Source organism: Uloborus diversus, chromosome 8 (genome assembly GCF_026930045.1).
Source record: "Uloborus diversus isolate 005 chromosome 8, Udiv.v.3.1, whole genome shotgun sequence".
NCBI classification, from domain to species: domain Eukaryota; kingdom Metazoa; phylum Arthropoda; class Arachnida; order Araneae; family Uloboridae; genus Uloborus; species Uloborus diversus.
In genome coordinates, this window is record NC_072738.1 from 34,277,350 (window position 1) to 34,294,843 (window position 17,494).

Sequence of the window (17,494 nt, forward strand, 5' to 3'; positions counted from 1 at the left end):
TAATAAACCAATGAGATCCGGTAATGACTGAGCTGGTAGATGAATAAAGTAATCGTAACACTTTGACCCTTTATCTACGGCACTAGATGGCTAGCTATCCCTATTTTAATAAGTCCATTTATTTCTTGATAATTCTGTAGAAACAAAAGTCACAAAAACAGTGTTCACGGGATTTCAGCTGCACAAAGAACTAATGACACAAAATTGATAAAAGCAAATATGGTTTATACGGTAGAAAGCAGACGAAATTTGTTTTTATTACGTATTCCGCTGTTTCAAGTATAGCATATATTTTACGTTTCTAAATTTGTTATGCATCAACAATTCGAAACTTCACTGATAAACAACATAATTTACATTTAATAATGTAAAAATAATGTTTAACTTAAAAATGGATAAATAGCAATAAAAATTACAAATGAAGCAGTCTCGCTGCAAAGGGATGCAAGCGCCAAAATTAAAAATTTGGAGATAATCCGTAAAAATGGTAGGAGAACCTCTGCTCTGTTTTGGGCAAAGAGATGGTACTTAGCTCTGGCGAGGGCTGCTATACAGCATGATCTTAAAAAAAAAAATTCAAATTTTACTGTTTGACCATGGATTGTGTGTAATTCGGCAAGTTGCCAAGAAAGACGATTCCATCTGAATGAATCTAACAAGGGAGAAGGGAAAATAACGATGGGATTTTGATGCACGCGTTTTGTAGTCACTAATGTCCCATTCATTTATTGCATTCTCAAAAATAAAATAGGGGGAAAGAAAAATAGTTACCATGGAAACGACAAAAAGAAAATAAAATATTTTCATTTCGTTCAGGAACGTAAAAGCAAAATGGTAAGCTCAAAACTTTGTTGTGAATAAATAAATAAATTAATTTTTGCCGTGAGAAAATAGATCGAATATACTTTAGATTTAAAAAATATTGCCGTGAGCAAATTTGCATTTTTACAAAATTAAGGCTAAATAATAGGGAGGCAAAAGTGCACATGTGAAATAAACCAACTAACATCCCTATAAACTAATAGATACGTCCATTTCCGCCTATAAACCGGATATTACCATGTAATTGATGGTCAGACAGTACTTAATTACTAAATTTGATGAAACATACACTTGCTGCATTAAAAAAGCCGCTACTTTATTTTTTAGGCATGAAGTTGTATCGTTTCAGTAAATTAGGAACACCGTTCAAGTACTCTGTCCAATTATCCGTACTTTTACTTATTTAAACTGCCAGACAGTCGAAGATTTAATGTTTTTTTATCCGATCAACTTAAAAGACATTAAACAGCCCAATGCATACAACCAGCGTTGACAATCATTCGAACAAACGATGCAGTTGAAAATATTATTTCGTAAAAGCAAAGTTTCTTAAATTGTGGTTCGCAGAACCTCAACAGTTAAACTAGACTGTTGAAGGATAACTAGGGGTTCCACGAAAAAAGTAGACATTAAAAAGGGTTCCATTAATCAAAGAAATTAAGAAAAACTGCTTTAAAGGATTACAATAAATGAAAAAATAAAATGCGGTCAGCCAAGATTGTTTCCACAGAGCTAAAGAACGCTCGAATATGGAATCACGGCAACTTCCCTAGCATACGTAGGTAGAATTTCACCATTTAAGAACATAACCTAGTTGACAGCCAGAATAAGCTTTGATGAATGACCACTCGGTTAAACGTTTAGCAATTTCGCACAAACTCGAGTTTTAAAACACCCAAGCGCCGTCAGACAGGACCTCTAAAAAAAAAAAAAAAACTAATGGCCGCACCTAAACCTGATTCCATAACAAGAGGTTGAGATTTCGTTCAGGGCCAGTAGCGGAATCATTTTTTTTTATTCTCTCCCCTCCCCTCAAGGCTGCACGTAATTATGAACCAACTGGTGGGGGAGGGGTACGTTTACCCCATCTTCCGCCTCTGCCCGATCAAAATACACCCACTGAACAATGCCGGGAAGATGAATTAAGCAGAACAGGCGCGGTACTTCAAAAGGGTTCCAGAAATGATATCGAAAGAAAGCATAAAAAAGAAACCTCCCACTAATAAAACGAGCTTATGCTTGTTGGTGGGGAAATTAAGCCCCAATCCCTCTTTGGATATTGGCTGATCCCTGGCACTGGCCTCTTCATTTTGTGCAGGTTCAAGTTTGTTTTAGGTGGGATTTGTCATGTCAACTGGATGTAATTGTTTCCATAATGCGGATGCAGAATGAAGGGGGAAAAGAGTCAGGGAAAGGATTATTTTGTGAGGAATTCTGTCAGATTTTTACGGAGCTAATCACGCTATGGTATATGTAATTATATATTAGTATTGTATGTATAAGTACCATGCACAACCTTATTCCATGCTATGCGTTGCTCATGGTAATCTCAATGTATCATGCTAAAGGAGAATAGTGGAGAAATGTATACATTTATAGGGTGGTTCAAAAATACACGTAAAAAAAAATGTTTCTACTAGATAACAGGACATTCCTCAATATTTTTAGACTTATGGATAGCAATGTACTGGAAGAATTTTAGCTTCTTATTTCAACTGAAAGAGGGTGCTCAACCCCCTCCCCCAAACTTCATAAGTATGGGGAGGTGGGTTTAAAAAATACATTGAACTGAAAAAACAATGCTACATGTTATAATATACACGAGTAATATGCATATACGTTGCGATAAAATAATTATTTACAAAAAAAAAAAACAGCTGAGGAAATGAAATGTTTCTAAATTTGTGACATTTTCTATGCTACGGTTAATGGTTAATTAAGGAGTCATTGAGCACCCTTTTAAAATTTGAGTAAGAAGCTAACCCTTTTGCAGCATAATATTATTAGTAAGTCTAAAAAAGGGGGAGGGTGTTCTGGACTCTAGCTGAAAAAAATTTTTTTGAACCACCTTAGTATATACAACTATACATGCTACTACGAAAGTTAAAAACCTGGAAAGTGTTGACGTTAGCCGGTGAGTATCAATTCTCACATACCAAAGACATCAGCAAAAGAACCGATAAATTAAGGTGAATCACCAGTGAAAGTCGACATTCTCCATCTCGGACTTTTACGGTCTCATGTAGTAACATAGCATTTAAAATATGCAACATATATGAACTCATTCTGCCGTGGGCAGGTAAATGGCAATATCTGCAGAAATTTGTTTCCGAGATATTTGAAGAAACTATTTTTAAATCCAATGCTAATAGGGAAAGGTTGGAATCAGGTATTTTTTTTCGCCCTTTTTTACTTCCTTTTAGAAAAAAGGGAGTATTGTATTCGCAAAAACATTTTCACTCAAAAATTGACATTAAATTCCATTTTACTCACCCCCGAATGAATATTGAGTTTTTTTCGACTCGACCACACGTGGATAAGTGCCTAAAAACAAATAGACACGCGAAATATCCACAATGACGATTCCCGAGTTAATTACAACGAATTTTCTCGTGACGTCTGCATGCACGTATGTATGTATGTGCGTATGTGTGGATGTGCGTATGTATGTCGCATAATTCAAGAATGGTAAGTCCTAGAAAGTTGAAATTTGGTGCGCAGACTCCTAGTGGTGGGGTCTAGTTGTGCATCTCCCTTTTTGGTTGCATTCGGGTGTTTCTAAAGGGGTATTTTGCCCCTTTTTGAGGGGAAACATTGTTAGTTTTGATGTAAACTCAAGTGGTGTTATTATTTGGTGGGCACTTGGCGATATATCGCCAGTCTTTTGGTCGCCAAGTTTTGCCGCCAACTTGGCGACTAATTTCGCGATTTTTTCAAATATTTGATTTCAATTTGGATACTGTTGGTGATATTTAGAGAGTAAACTATTGAATCACATTAAAATTGCTAGTAACGGGGAAATTACATTAAATTGGAGTAAAAGGAAGTCATGTGATGCACACATCAGCTCGTTTTTTCTTTGATATTGACGATAATCGTTGACGATAAATATTTCCTGACGATAAACCTCCGTTTAACTTTCTAAAAAAAAACATATAATTTGTCATCAACCGCGGAAATTGCCTCATACAATGTCCCTGCATGAGCTGACATTTCAAATTTTGATAATTCACACTCCGACAGAACTAAGATTTTTTTGTTAGTCAAATCAACAAGTATAATTTTCCTCAGTGTTAAAGTTCAATATTTTTTTAACGCCTTCAGTAACTTTCGCTGTTTAAAACTCTCTTGTTCCTCTTCTCAAAGAGTATCAAAGCACTGATACATTATCTTTATCTTTACTAATAATAAACCTGAAAGTCTCTCTGTCTGTCAGGATCTCTGTCTGTCAGAATCTCTGTGACGCGCAAAGCGCATAGACCCTTCGGGCGATTTTCATGAAATTTGGCACAAGGTTAATTTGTAGCATGGGAGTGTGCACCTCGAAGCGATTTTTCGAAAATTCGATGTAGTTCTTTTTCTATTCCAATTTTGAGAACAAAATTATCATAAGATGGACGAGTAAATTACGAAATTATCATAACGAGGAACCGTAACATGGACACAAGCCAATTGGCGAGAAAATTCACCATACGTCATTTATAAATATACATGCGAACCAAAAGAACTTTTAATTTTCTATTATGAGCAAAGCCGTGGGAGTACCACTAGTTAACAATAATTGAAGAAATAAAATGTTGAACAATTCGTCGAATGACAACTTATGGATTTATTACATTTCATTTTATGGAATTCCATCTATGTATTGGCAAGTTTTTTAAATGATAGAAAGCATCGAGCTATCAAAAAACGCAATTTTTCTTAATAATGTTTCAAAACGACTTCCTTTAAAATTAATTATTATCCTTAAATAACTTCTCAGAAATTGGCAAGTGCTCTCAAAAATCGATTAAGCACTTTTAATCGAATTACAAGAGCGAAGTAAAAAAAAAATCATTGCTGAAAGTTGGAAACTTTTAAGAGGAAATAAAAGACAGAAAACTAAGACTCTTTGAAATTAAAAAGAACAACAGAACTATAACAGAAGAGAATCTGTATCTGCCGGCGTCTCTATCGTCCCCTTTTCACTTCGTTTCGGAAAAAAATTCGGAGACAAAAGTTATTTGTGTGACGCAGAACAATCCGTCTTCGCGAACGTCTTGTCTCTTGTACCATTTTGTCATTTGCTCAGGTTTCGGAATGCGCTGACGGGCTTTACGGTGAGTTGAGTTGTCGGATGCCTGAGCTGGCATTAAATTTCAACACTTAAACTTCACTTCTAGTAAGTCACCCCACCCCCCTCCCTCATTTTTCGCTGGATAGCTAAAACTCTTTATTTATTTATTTTGCTGCAGCAAATTTGCGTGCTTAAAGTTGTATTTAATTTGTCAATAATCTAAAATCCAAAACCAAATGGCAAAATTTTGAGTTTCAATTCTTTTAAATTTAAAATTCTGTTTTAAACATTGGAAATGTATGTTTCGTTTTCAACTTATTACACAAATGTTTTCATCATTTCTTATTACAGTTATGAGTTTTTGTTTCAGTTTTACTTTTTCTTTTAGCTTCGGTATTTTGCATAAGAAAACTTCAAACACTTTTGATTTCAATGCACAGAAAAAAAATCGAAATATTTTTTGCTACTAGCTTACCGTAAGGATTCAAATTAAAAAAAAGAAATGCTTTTGATTCATAGTTTTAAAGACTTCATTTCGAGTTTTTTTTTTTTAAATAAATATTCTACGCATTTATTTTATAGTTTTATCCCCCTCTGTGCTCGATGTTTGTTGGGATTGAAGGTCTTGCTTGAAATTTTAAACATGCAATACATAGTGTGATTCTAATAAGTTAAGCTATGACATTGACAATGTTTACCTCTTTTTGGGGAGTGGTGTGAAAAAATGATGTGTTATTGGCAAGGAATTGAGTTATAATACTTATGCAGAATTACTACAAAAGTATCCTGTCTCTTTTTTTTTATGGTACAAATTTACTGCCAAAAATAAAAATTGTGTTTCAATATCAGTTTTTATTAAAATACATTGGTCTTTTTTCAAGTACTGTAATTTTCAAAACAAATCTCCAGTTTACTCATTTTGTTATAAATATAGTTAAGTCATCTTAACTATTTCAATTTACCACATATTTCCCATTGTCACTTAAGGCAGTGCGTCAGTTAGCTTTATATAAATAAATAACATAAAAATAATTGGAAATTTTCCTACTAAAATGAACTAAATTTTCTGTAGAGTACAAGAAATACAATGTGAAGGTTAACTGCAGCCTAATCTTACCACTTAGATGTTACAAAAAAATCACCTCACCAGTTAAGAGTTAGGTGATTTAATTCACCTTTTTTCAAATTCAAAAAGAGCTGTTTATAAATGCTGTCACACTTTTTTTCCTCTAATTTGGCGCTCATTCCCTCTGTGTCACAAATTGTCACACTTCACTTTTCCCCTTCCCCTCCCTTTAGTCACGTATCATGCTTTTTTAAAGCATATTTTAGTAAAAAGTTGCACTGTAAAAACGATTCAGAAACGTTCCTGGGAAATAATGGGCAGCTGATGTGCCAAATTTCTTCCAGTAACCTATCTTTCAAAAACCAGGAACGTTTTCCGCTAAAATTCAGTAACCTACCTGAAATTATCCTAGAAGCTTCCTGAAATATTCAGAAATATTCCCGTTTAAAGCCAGTCGAGTCTCTGGAACTTTAGAGTAAACTTACGTATTATAACATAGTAGCTTGGCACTCACCTGATGCGTTTTCAGGAAATCTCCAAAAACAGTATTAGCAAACGTGACCCAGCTAAATCAGAACTGCGAGTAAGTATCAAGAATATTTCTCGCCTGCAATTCTTGCAATGCTACGTAGTCCATAGACTTATTTGTGCTCTTTTGACGCTTATCAGTTTGGACGGGTTGCAGGTGAATTAAAGCCGATACACCTTATAAATACGCTCAGTTAATCTTTAAACTGGGAGTTAAAATATTTTTCAGAACAGTGAATAGTCTGCATTCGTGCGACTTGTAGCAATTCAGGAAATTTTTTGGCCCTGATACTTTATTTTTTCAAGAAGTGGATAAAAACCATTGAAATCCCGAAACGTTACACGGAAATACTCAGTAAGTTTCGAAATGTTTTTACAGTGTGTAATGTCACACTTCCTGTAACCTCCTCCCTTCTTGTCACTAACTGTCACAATTTCACGAGCCTCCTACTCCTCAAATCGTGACATCATTTGCGTACGACCCCATAAAGCAATAAAAATTAACTCATTTAGCTAGAAACAATAAACACTTCTGAAACAGTAGTTCCTACGACGGAACTTAACACGGCTTGTTTGTCCAACTTCTGACAATAAACATCACATTAAAGGAAATTAAAAATATCCGCGTTACCCACCTACTACGCTAGAGTCCTAGAACATAATCTGCCATTTATCAATGAATTTACTCCACAAGTGTATGCAAATATTGTCGGATGGGAGGCTGTTCTCAACAGATAGTGTACCTAGTTGTTCGAAGTTTACGGGATTTTAATTTCTGGGCACAGTTCCGTTCTGAGATAAGCTACCGCAAGAAATTTGCCCTACGCGTTTGCGCATAAATTTCACCTCCGAACACACAGAAGAGTAAATCACAAAGTGGGCAGGCTAAAATTGGGGTGAATATGTTTAGCAAAATAAGAGTTATGAAGGTTCTGTTGTATAACATTCTTCCCTCCTCAATGGACTTTAAGCGAGCTTTTAGATATCGATTAAACGTGTACTGAAACGCGAAAGCTTAATGGCACGTGTGGGGGCCTTTTAGAATGATTCATAGGGATTGTAATTCAACTAATCTAAGTTGTCGTAAGTATTTACTGGTGTAAGTTTCGAAGAAATGTAGTCAAGTGAGTTAATTGAAATTTTCAATAGATGAATCCTTTCTAAAACGCTAGCTTCCCTGAAAACTTCTTTGTCATTTAAATATTTAATTTCAGTTCTTGGATCTCACCAAGATAGACTATCAGTAAGTTTTCCCAATATCTGAGGAAATGAGGTCTTCTTATACAGTGAAATCTCGTTATAACGAATACAGATGCAACGAAACATCCATTTTAGCGAAATAACTTTTTAGCTCCAATTTGATTTCGATTACATTGATTAGATTCCAAAGCAGCAAAATTAAAGTTTTAAAGTATAAAACTTTCAGTACCTTGAAGTTGTAACGGAATTTCATTGTATCTTTGTTAAAAGAATAATTCTGTTAAACTGAGGCTTAATGTTGACTGGCGACATGCTGACTATAATTTCAGTCATTTCTCCCCAACCTTGCTTTACTAGCATGATGCTGTAAAAGGCATGTCCTTCCATACCATTGCATAGGCAAATTCATTTCGTATTAAAACCTTTCATGGAAAGTACTCCAAAGAAAAAACTGCATTCTTGGAGTACTTCTGAGCAGGGCTGCTGAGTCGTAGACGGACCAATCTCTTAAACCCAAGCCTGTTTGCTTTTCTGAATCTGTCGATTTTCTTAAAAAATTTTAAATTAACAATTTCGAATTGTTTAAGAGACAGATTAGCTGAAAGCGCAGTAATTCACTATTACATTTTGGATAATCTCTTGCCGGAGCCGAGAATTAGCTAGGAACATGGCAACAGTTTGGAGAATATCACTTCATGGCTAATAATCCACTGCAATGAATTTCTCTGTAGCTTTGCAGATGGCTAGATGCGTGAGTGTACCAGTTTCTGTTTGAATTTGCGTTTTATAACTCTGTGGTACGTTTACAAATTTAGGCTCCTGGTGTACTTGTTGGCGGCGAGTCACTAACCAAGATAATTTAGATTTGAGCCCCGATATGAATGGTGGGCCCTCTTTTATGATATACTGGCAATCCAAAGGCTTCCTACAAAAGGTACAATGTTGGTGAATGGTGGAAATAAGTAGAGTAGATAATTGAACCGACCACGCATTTCAATGACATGACAACAAGTGGACATCTTCCACATTGTTTTTTTTTTTTTTTTGAGCAATCACGATTGCTTATTGTTCTCACTTGACCATCTTTGGCGTTGTGGTTCCTTTTTCAGCTTGAGCCAGGGGCATCTGCATCACCACCGCCCACCGGCCTCTGCAGGCGTGTCGGAATCCGCTTTTCCTGGTCGGAGGCGTCGATGTCCTGTACACACGCATGCTCACACACATGCACACTCACATATACACACAAGCCTACATGCATACACACAGGTCTACGCACACACGTAAGTCTACACATGCATGACTCGCGCCTACCCTCACACACAACTATACACACGTAACCGCTCAGGAGGAGGGGTAATCTTGGGGGGACAGGAGCCGTTTCTAGAAACTATAACTCCAATGAGTAGGGCCCTGTCGCAACTCGTGATTGCGAAATACATAATTTGAATTCAAAATATCAGAATTCAAATTAATTTAATTCCCTTTTTTTTACGTTACGATGCAAGTCTCAGAAACTTTCCGCACCGATTGTGGAGTAGGATGCTGATGGCACTAAAGTCCTGTAGCTTTAAAGTTGCAACACGTTCGCCATCTTGGGACTAAACGCCACTTTTTTTTTATGTCTGCTATGGTGAAGTAGCGTGTTTTGCTTCTTAATTGTGATTTCTTATAAACTCCACGTTAATCTACTGTCAAGATACACAACAATCAGGAGGCAAAACTCGCTACTTCATCATAGCAGACATAGAAAAGTGGCATTTTGCTCCAAGATGGCCGACGTGTCGTTACTTATACTACGATCTAGGGCTTTAGATAGAACAAGAAATTCTGACGGTGTTAATTGGGAATCAAAACTAAGAAATCGTGAGACCAGAAATTGCTAGAGAAATCCTTTACCCAGAATTCAAAAAAAAAAAAAAAAGTTTTGATGGTAATTTGCTGTTTGTATCATACACATAATTTTAAGAACTTGACCACATTTCCCGAAAGAGCTCTGAAAAAATTCTAGACGTTCTTTAACAAAAATGTATGTGTTTCTAGCTGTTAGTTGCTCTGCAAGACATAGCATGAACAACACCATTCTTCAGCAATTAAAAGTTTTAAAAATGGTAATTTAATCCTTTACCTCCCTCATCCGCCCTAACCTTTCCCCCAATTAACTTCCCGACTACCCTTCTCTTCCACCATTCACAAAAAAGAGTCAATAAAGTCAACCCTTTCCTCTTAATTCGATCGGAGAGGCAATGTAGTACTCTTTGTGTCAACAGGTGGAAGGTAATTTACGTCCAGAGCCAACAAAGAAATGGTTCTGCCTCGCCATTAATGTCCCTCACCGCGCGATTTATTAGGGCCTTGGCGGGCTAATTTATTAATCTATTGTAACTTGGCACTGGTGTGGTGAAGACACGGAGAAGTCGCCCGGGATAATACGTTCCTCGGATCAATTTATTACTTGAGGTTTGTTAGTAATATGTTTACGCGCCGATATTAACCAACTAAATTATCCTTGCGTAGGTTTGCTTTGTTTTGACATTGTAGCGATTAAGGAAACGTATTTCTTGCATTTAACATAGATGCTTCTGGGACAGTGATACTTTAGTTTGAAGTAGCACTGAAGAAGCTTTAAAGTAGCTTTGCCTGTAAGCAACAAATGTTATTATTTGTGTGTTGCCTAACTTTGCTTTGCATTTTTGTTTCTTACATTTTATAAAACTTTGTCTCTTGCACAATTGCCTTTATTACTTTTGTTTAAAGTAAAATGGTCAAAAATCGGTTGAACTGAACTGTTGACTTTTTAAAATTCTAATGTGAAATATCAACAGGATTACACATAAACAACTCCCACTTCTCCTGCCACAAAATTCCTACAAGGAATTCCCTACTAGTGCTGAGAGAAAACTTAGCCTTGCAGTGTCGTACACTGTAAAAAGTTACTAAGTATTTCCGTGTACCGTGTCGGAATTTAAATGGTTTTTATCCACTACCTGGAAAAATCAAATATCATTGTCAAAAAGTTTCCTGAATTGCTACAAGTTGCACGAATTACAGACTTCTAACTGTGGTGAAAAATATTTTTAACTCTCAGTTTAAAGATTAGCTGAGCGCATGAAAAAGTGTATCGGCTTCAGTTTGATTGCAGCCCGTCAAGACTGATAAGGCGTCCAAAGGGCTCAAATTAGTCCATGGACTACTTAGCTTTGCAAGAATTGCATGCGAGTAAATTTCTTGATACTTACTTGCAATTCTGTCTTAACTTTGGCAATATTTGCAATACTGCTTGTAGAACTTTCTTGATAAATCACGAAGGGGGGTGCTTAGCTATTATATTATACCTACATAAGTTTATTCAAAAGTTCCAGAGACACGACTGGCTTTAAACAGGAACATTTCTGAATTTTCCTGGAGGCTTCCAGACTAATTTCAGAAAGGTTACTGAATTTTAGCGGAAAACGTTCCTGGTTTTTGCACGATATGTTACTGGCAGAAATTGAGCACATCAAGTGCTCATTATTCCCTAGGACTTTTTCTGAATCGTTCTTGCAGTGTAATACCAGGGCTGCTAAGTCGGAGGAAAAATGACCGATTCCAACTACAGGAGTTTTAGAGACTTCGACTCCGACTCCCTTACCCATAAATCAGCCCGATTCCGACTTCCATTGTGACTCTGCAAGCAATGGCAGAGTTGCGGACTTTAAAGGACAATGACCGGTTCCGACTCAAGCCCTTGAAGTTTTAAACTTTCAACCCATGACTCTGACTCCTACGCCTTCAACTCAAAATCAGACCGACTCCGACTCTGAAACCATGCGTAATACTGTGATTAGGATTTTGAGTGGCCTTCACACTATAAAAGCGTTTCCGAAACGTTCCTGGAAAATAATGGGCAGCTGATGTATCCAATTTCTGCAAGTAACATATTTTGAAAAAAACAGACATGTTTTTCACTAAAATTCAGTAACCTTCCTGAAATTATCCTGCAATCTTTCTGAAGAATTCAGCAGTCCCCTCGGTTAAAGCCAGTTGTATCTCTGAAACCTTCAGAAAAAACTTTGGTTGGTTTTATTTTATAGGTTGACAATTTCCTGATATGCCAAGAAAGCTCTAAAAGTATTATTGCAATCATGGTCAACGCTCAGACATAATTGCCGGCAACTCTAGCAAAGAGACTTATTTGCTTTCCTTAGGAGCTTTGTCAATCAGGACGGGCCATTATACATCTGAAGCCCATACACTCATTAAATACGTTCAGTTAATCTGTAATACTGGTAGCTAAAAATATTTTTCATAACAGTGAGAAATCGAGCACTTTGTAGCAATTTAGGAAATTTTACTTGATTTTCTCGGGAAGTTGATAAAAACCTGTGAAATCCCTAAATGTTCCACGGAAATAATCAGTAACGTTTCAGAATTTTTCAAAGTGTTCACTAACACAAAATAATTTTAAAGATTCACCTTATTTAAAACCGATGCGTACCTAATATTCGACGAGCGTGTTTCGTTTTAGGCACACCACACAGTGTGATAAAACAAAACACTGAGAATTTCATCGTATTTTCTCGCCGCAAAACCTTCGGTTTTTATGTCGAAACATGTCGGTTTTACATTTATTTATAATAAATGAAGTTAAGTAATAAAAATCTTGAAAGAAAAAAATTAATAAGCTTACACTGAAGCATTTGATTAGAATCAATGGAACCCATATTAAATTATACATTTAAAAATCATAATGATTTAAATTCTGAATTGAACATTTTGATGGGAAATGATATTTTTAAATGAAAATTTTCAATAAATTGCAAGCACTAAATCTCTTTGTCTTAGCAATTTGATTGCGCTTTAAAAAAGAAAAAAAAAGAGAGGAAAAAAAGCTATACCTTTCAAAGCAGTGATTGAAAAACTTCATCACCCGCCAACAATTTGAAGTCGGAAGTGTTGGCGATTAATTTTAATCAAAATCTCTTGATTAAAATAGAAACCGGAAATTCACCCACATCAATTAAAGACGGGAAAGGTATTTTAACTGCAACCGAATTTATATCTTCGTTCTATTCCGCGTACGGCTTGGCTATTTTAATGATAATAGCGGCTAGCAAAGCTTTTTCAATTTGAAGTAGGATCGCTTTCTTTTAATTCAAAAACGCGTCCGAAATACTTTCGCGAAGAAAGGAATACGAAGGACAAAACCGCCTCATTCTGAATGGTTCCCGACGCCTACGTTTCCCGCTGGGATGTTGCCAAAAATTTTGCGCCGCAAGAATTAATGAAGTATTTAACCGTTATTCGGTCTTCTTTTGATTTTTCGTATCTTTCTAAAAGTTTAATGAGCCCCTGTAGTCTAAGAACTACTTTAAATAGATTTTTTTTTTTTTTTTTTTTTTTGCTCACGTGTCTGAGAAAAATTCTTTATTGCAAATTATTTGCGCCAGCAAGAATTTTCAAAGTAATTAAAAGTCGTCGGCGGTACAGAATGGGGTCTTGAATAATATGGAGCGAAAAAAATACTGAAAATTTTGATAGAGATAAATTATCGTTGCTTTTCATATTTCCGATTATTTTCGACAAAAAGATGAAATTCTTATCTGCTGTTAAAGAATAGATATCATGTCGTTATTTGGTTGCAAGTGCTAATGCAATCATATTGCTCTGTCTTAGTACTTAATGCATTCTATTTGTGCCTTTCCAAAGAGCTCTTAAAGTTTGGAGGGTTATGTTAATATAACTCTTAGAATATTAATCTGAAGAATAGTAAAAAGAAATCACCGTCGATCGCTTAAAAATATAACTTTCTTTGTTTTTTAGAATACTTTTAAGCTTAACAGATACTGTTCTGACCTAAATTTACCAAATAAATACAGTCGTATATCTGCTACTAACTGCTAATTGACTTTATTTACATGCATCGATGTTTGAATAAAAACTTTTTTTTCAAACCGCCGTAATCTGCTGTAGGAAGGTAAAGCGTATATCTGCAAAATTTTCTTTTTAATTTTAATTTTATTTTTTTTATTTAATAATTGAATCGTTTATTTCAAAAACAGACAAGCGACAAAATAGCTAATTTTAAGAAAAAATCTATATTACCATAATAAATTATTCAATGATGATTTCAATGTTGTTTATTGAAAGAAATATTCCTATATTTCTTTCAATATGTATCTGTTTTAGTTTAAAACATTGAAATCCTTATAGGAAAATTTTAATACGAAAGTAAAAATGCTTTTTCGGAATTCTGGTTTTCAAAATAAATGGTTCGATTAATCAATACTTTTATTTATTTATTTATTTATTTATTTATTATTTATTTATTTTGGCATTTTTGCCATCTATTAACTTTCCCACGGCAGTATTACTACAACAGGTAATAAAATACTTGTTGGATTAAAATTATTCTAAACAATTTTTACTCCAAGTTTAGTTTACAGATAAAAGGTTTTCATTTCAGCAGATAGAGCACATTATCTCGAGGGGGGGGGGGAGAAGAGAATAAGATTTTTTCATTGGAAACGAAAATATCTTCCTCTATCTTCACTGCAAAAGGTTTCGGTTTCAGGTTTTAAAACGCAAAGCGTATTAAAAATTAAAGATTTCATTTGATGTGCAATTACAAGTGTTATAATGTAATCAAGGAATTTAAACTTTGTGTATTAAAGATTGCTCATATGCAAGTAAGAAACACCAGAAAAAAAGGCTGACAAGTTGTTTTGCTCAAAAACAACTACCTTTCTGAGATGAAGAAAGTCTATTATCTTTATTATCGTCACATTATACTTTTTCGCATGGGTGTTTTTTGTAGGTTCTTTATAACTTTCATAATACTTCATCAAACTTCAAAAAGCATCACTTCAAAGATTTTTTTTCTTCCGAAAAAATTCAGCGAAAAGAGTAAAATAGATTTTTGAATCGCCGCTTTCAGTCAAGAAGAAACGGGCGCCATCTATTGAGAAAACTGAACGTTTTTGATAATTGAGCAAAAAAATATTTTAAAGTTTTTGCTTTTTTCCCGTTTTAAAAGGTTCACAAAAAAAAAAAAAAAAAACTTATAAAGGAGAAAAATGTGGGGAAAGTGAGATGGCGATATGCCGCTCATAATTGATCACTTATCAAGAATTATTCTTTCGTGGGAAGGTAAACAGCAGTATCGCAGAAATGAGTTGAGATATTTGAAGAAACGTGTTTTGGGCTCCGCAATAGAGAAATGTTGGAATTTCATGCATTTTCGTGATTTATTTTCAGCGGAAATCAAATTATCATGCTTGTACAATTAAAGCTAACGTACAATAGATAACAAAAGAGCAAAAACAAGAAATAAATAAAAATGAAAAATTAGCCCTTTGGCTGCGCACGGCATCATTGAAGTCGAACTAATATCTATTAGGTATTAGAGTTTCCAATACCGTGCAGGGAATAATCTCGCGGGATTTTGGGATTGTAAGGAGCAAATCCCGCGGGATTCATTTTATTCTTCTAAAAATTAATTTTAACGTAAAACAGAAAAAAGTTGTGCTTTTTTTAGGAAAGACTGCTTTTGTTACTTAAATTAGTAGTTTTCTCAAATTCCGTAATCAATTGTATTTAGAGAAGACGAAACAGATAGTACTTGATAAACTTCAGCGTTAAATATCTTTGTTTTGTTTTTCTCCTAAAAATGTATAGGATAGGTTTTATCAGTTACTAAAAAAATAACCCATGCATTATTACTAACCATTGGTACCCGCGTGGCTTTGCCCATAGTAGAAAATTAAAAGGTCATTTATTTCGCCTGTATATTTAAAAATTATGAATGATGAATTTCTCGCCAATTTGCTGTGTTCATTTGCTCGCCCATGTTACGGTTTCGCGTTATGATAATTTGGTAATTTACTCGTCAAAGTTATGATAATTTGCTCGGTAAAATGTTTTTTAAATTGGAATAGAAAAAGAACAAAATCGAACTTTCAAAAAATCGCTTCGAGGTGCTCCCTCCTATGCTACGAACTAATTTTGTGCCAAATTACATGAAAATCGGCCGAACGGTCTAGGCGCTATGCGCGTAACAGACATCCAGACAGAGACAAGGATCCAGAGACAGAATTTCAGCTTTATTATTACTAAAAATACTACAGTATAGTATTCGTATATCTTGCTATGAACTAAATGCTTCATAATACTTGTAAGTATTCAACTTTTTCTAATAGAGATGCGTCTCACAGCTCTTCATTTCTTTTACAGCTTGCAATTGCAACAACCATGCCCGCCGCTGTCGCTTCAACATGGAACTGTACAAATTATCTGGGCGTACAAGTGGCGGAGTCTGCCTCAAGTGTCGTCACAATACAGCCGGACGTCACTGCCACTACTGCAAGGAAGGATATTACAAAGACAATACAAAGCCCATAACGCACCGCAAGGCTTGTAAAGGTAAGTGTGTAGATAAACATTCCAAATTGATGATCACTTGACCACTTTATGGCCGACAACTTTCCAATGAATAACCACTAGATTGCTAACTTTAAATGATAATCAGTTTCCCGATTCTTCCGCTTGTGATAATTCAATATTTATGCAATTGATATTCCTTGGGCATCGCATATCCATACCTATCAAGTGTATAATCACTAGATAGCTAACTCTATGTGATAATCAGTTTCTTTGACTCTTCCGCATGCGACAATTCTACTTTTATTCAACTGATATTCGATGGGCATCGCATATCCATACCTATCAAGTGTATAATCACTAGATAGCTAACTCTAAGTGATAATCAGTTCCCTTGACTCTTTCGCATGTGACAATTCTACTTTTATGCAACTGATATTCGTTGGGCATCGCATATCCATACCTATCAAGTATATAATCACTAGATAACTAACTCTAAGTGATAATCAGTTTCCTTGACTCTTCCGCATGCGACAATTCTACTTTTATGCAACTGATATTCGTTGGGCATCGCATATCCATACCTATCAAGTGTATTATCACTAGACAGCTAACTCTAAATGATAATCAGTTTCCTTGACTCTTCCGCATGCGACAATTCTACTTTTATGCAACTGATATTCCTTATGCATCGCATATCCATACCTATAAAGTGTATAATCACTAGATAGCTAACTCCAGAGGCGTAACTTGGCCACATGAAGTGGGGGGGCAAACTTTTTTTTCAAGGGATATTTATTTGATTCATATTCTGCCATCCAACTAAAATAATGCAAAACAGTTGTGCTTATGTTTTGTAGTCTTTAAGTACGGATTTCTTTTTCCAAGTTGCGTTGGTTTTTATTCGCAAATAACTTCGTGGACTAATTAGAAAGTTCAGGGAGTTCTAAGTACTTTGGAAATGAAGTTTTTTTCTTCCGAAGTTGTTTTCAAGGATCCCAGGAATGAGGAATCTGAACAGTATACATACCCTGTTATTTGTGATCTATGCCCTGAACCAAAGTGATGTTCTTTTTCAGTGACACAAAGTTTTTAGGGAAGGGGGGGAGGAGGAGTACATCGAAAACGAGAAGAAAAATGTAAATCTGATTGGAAAGGGGGGGTCCGGGGGTTCTCCCCCGGGAAAATTTTTGAAATTTGAGCTCTAAAAACTCAATTTTAGACTTCCTTCGCTGAGACTAGTGGGA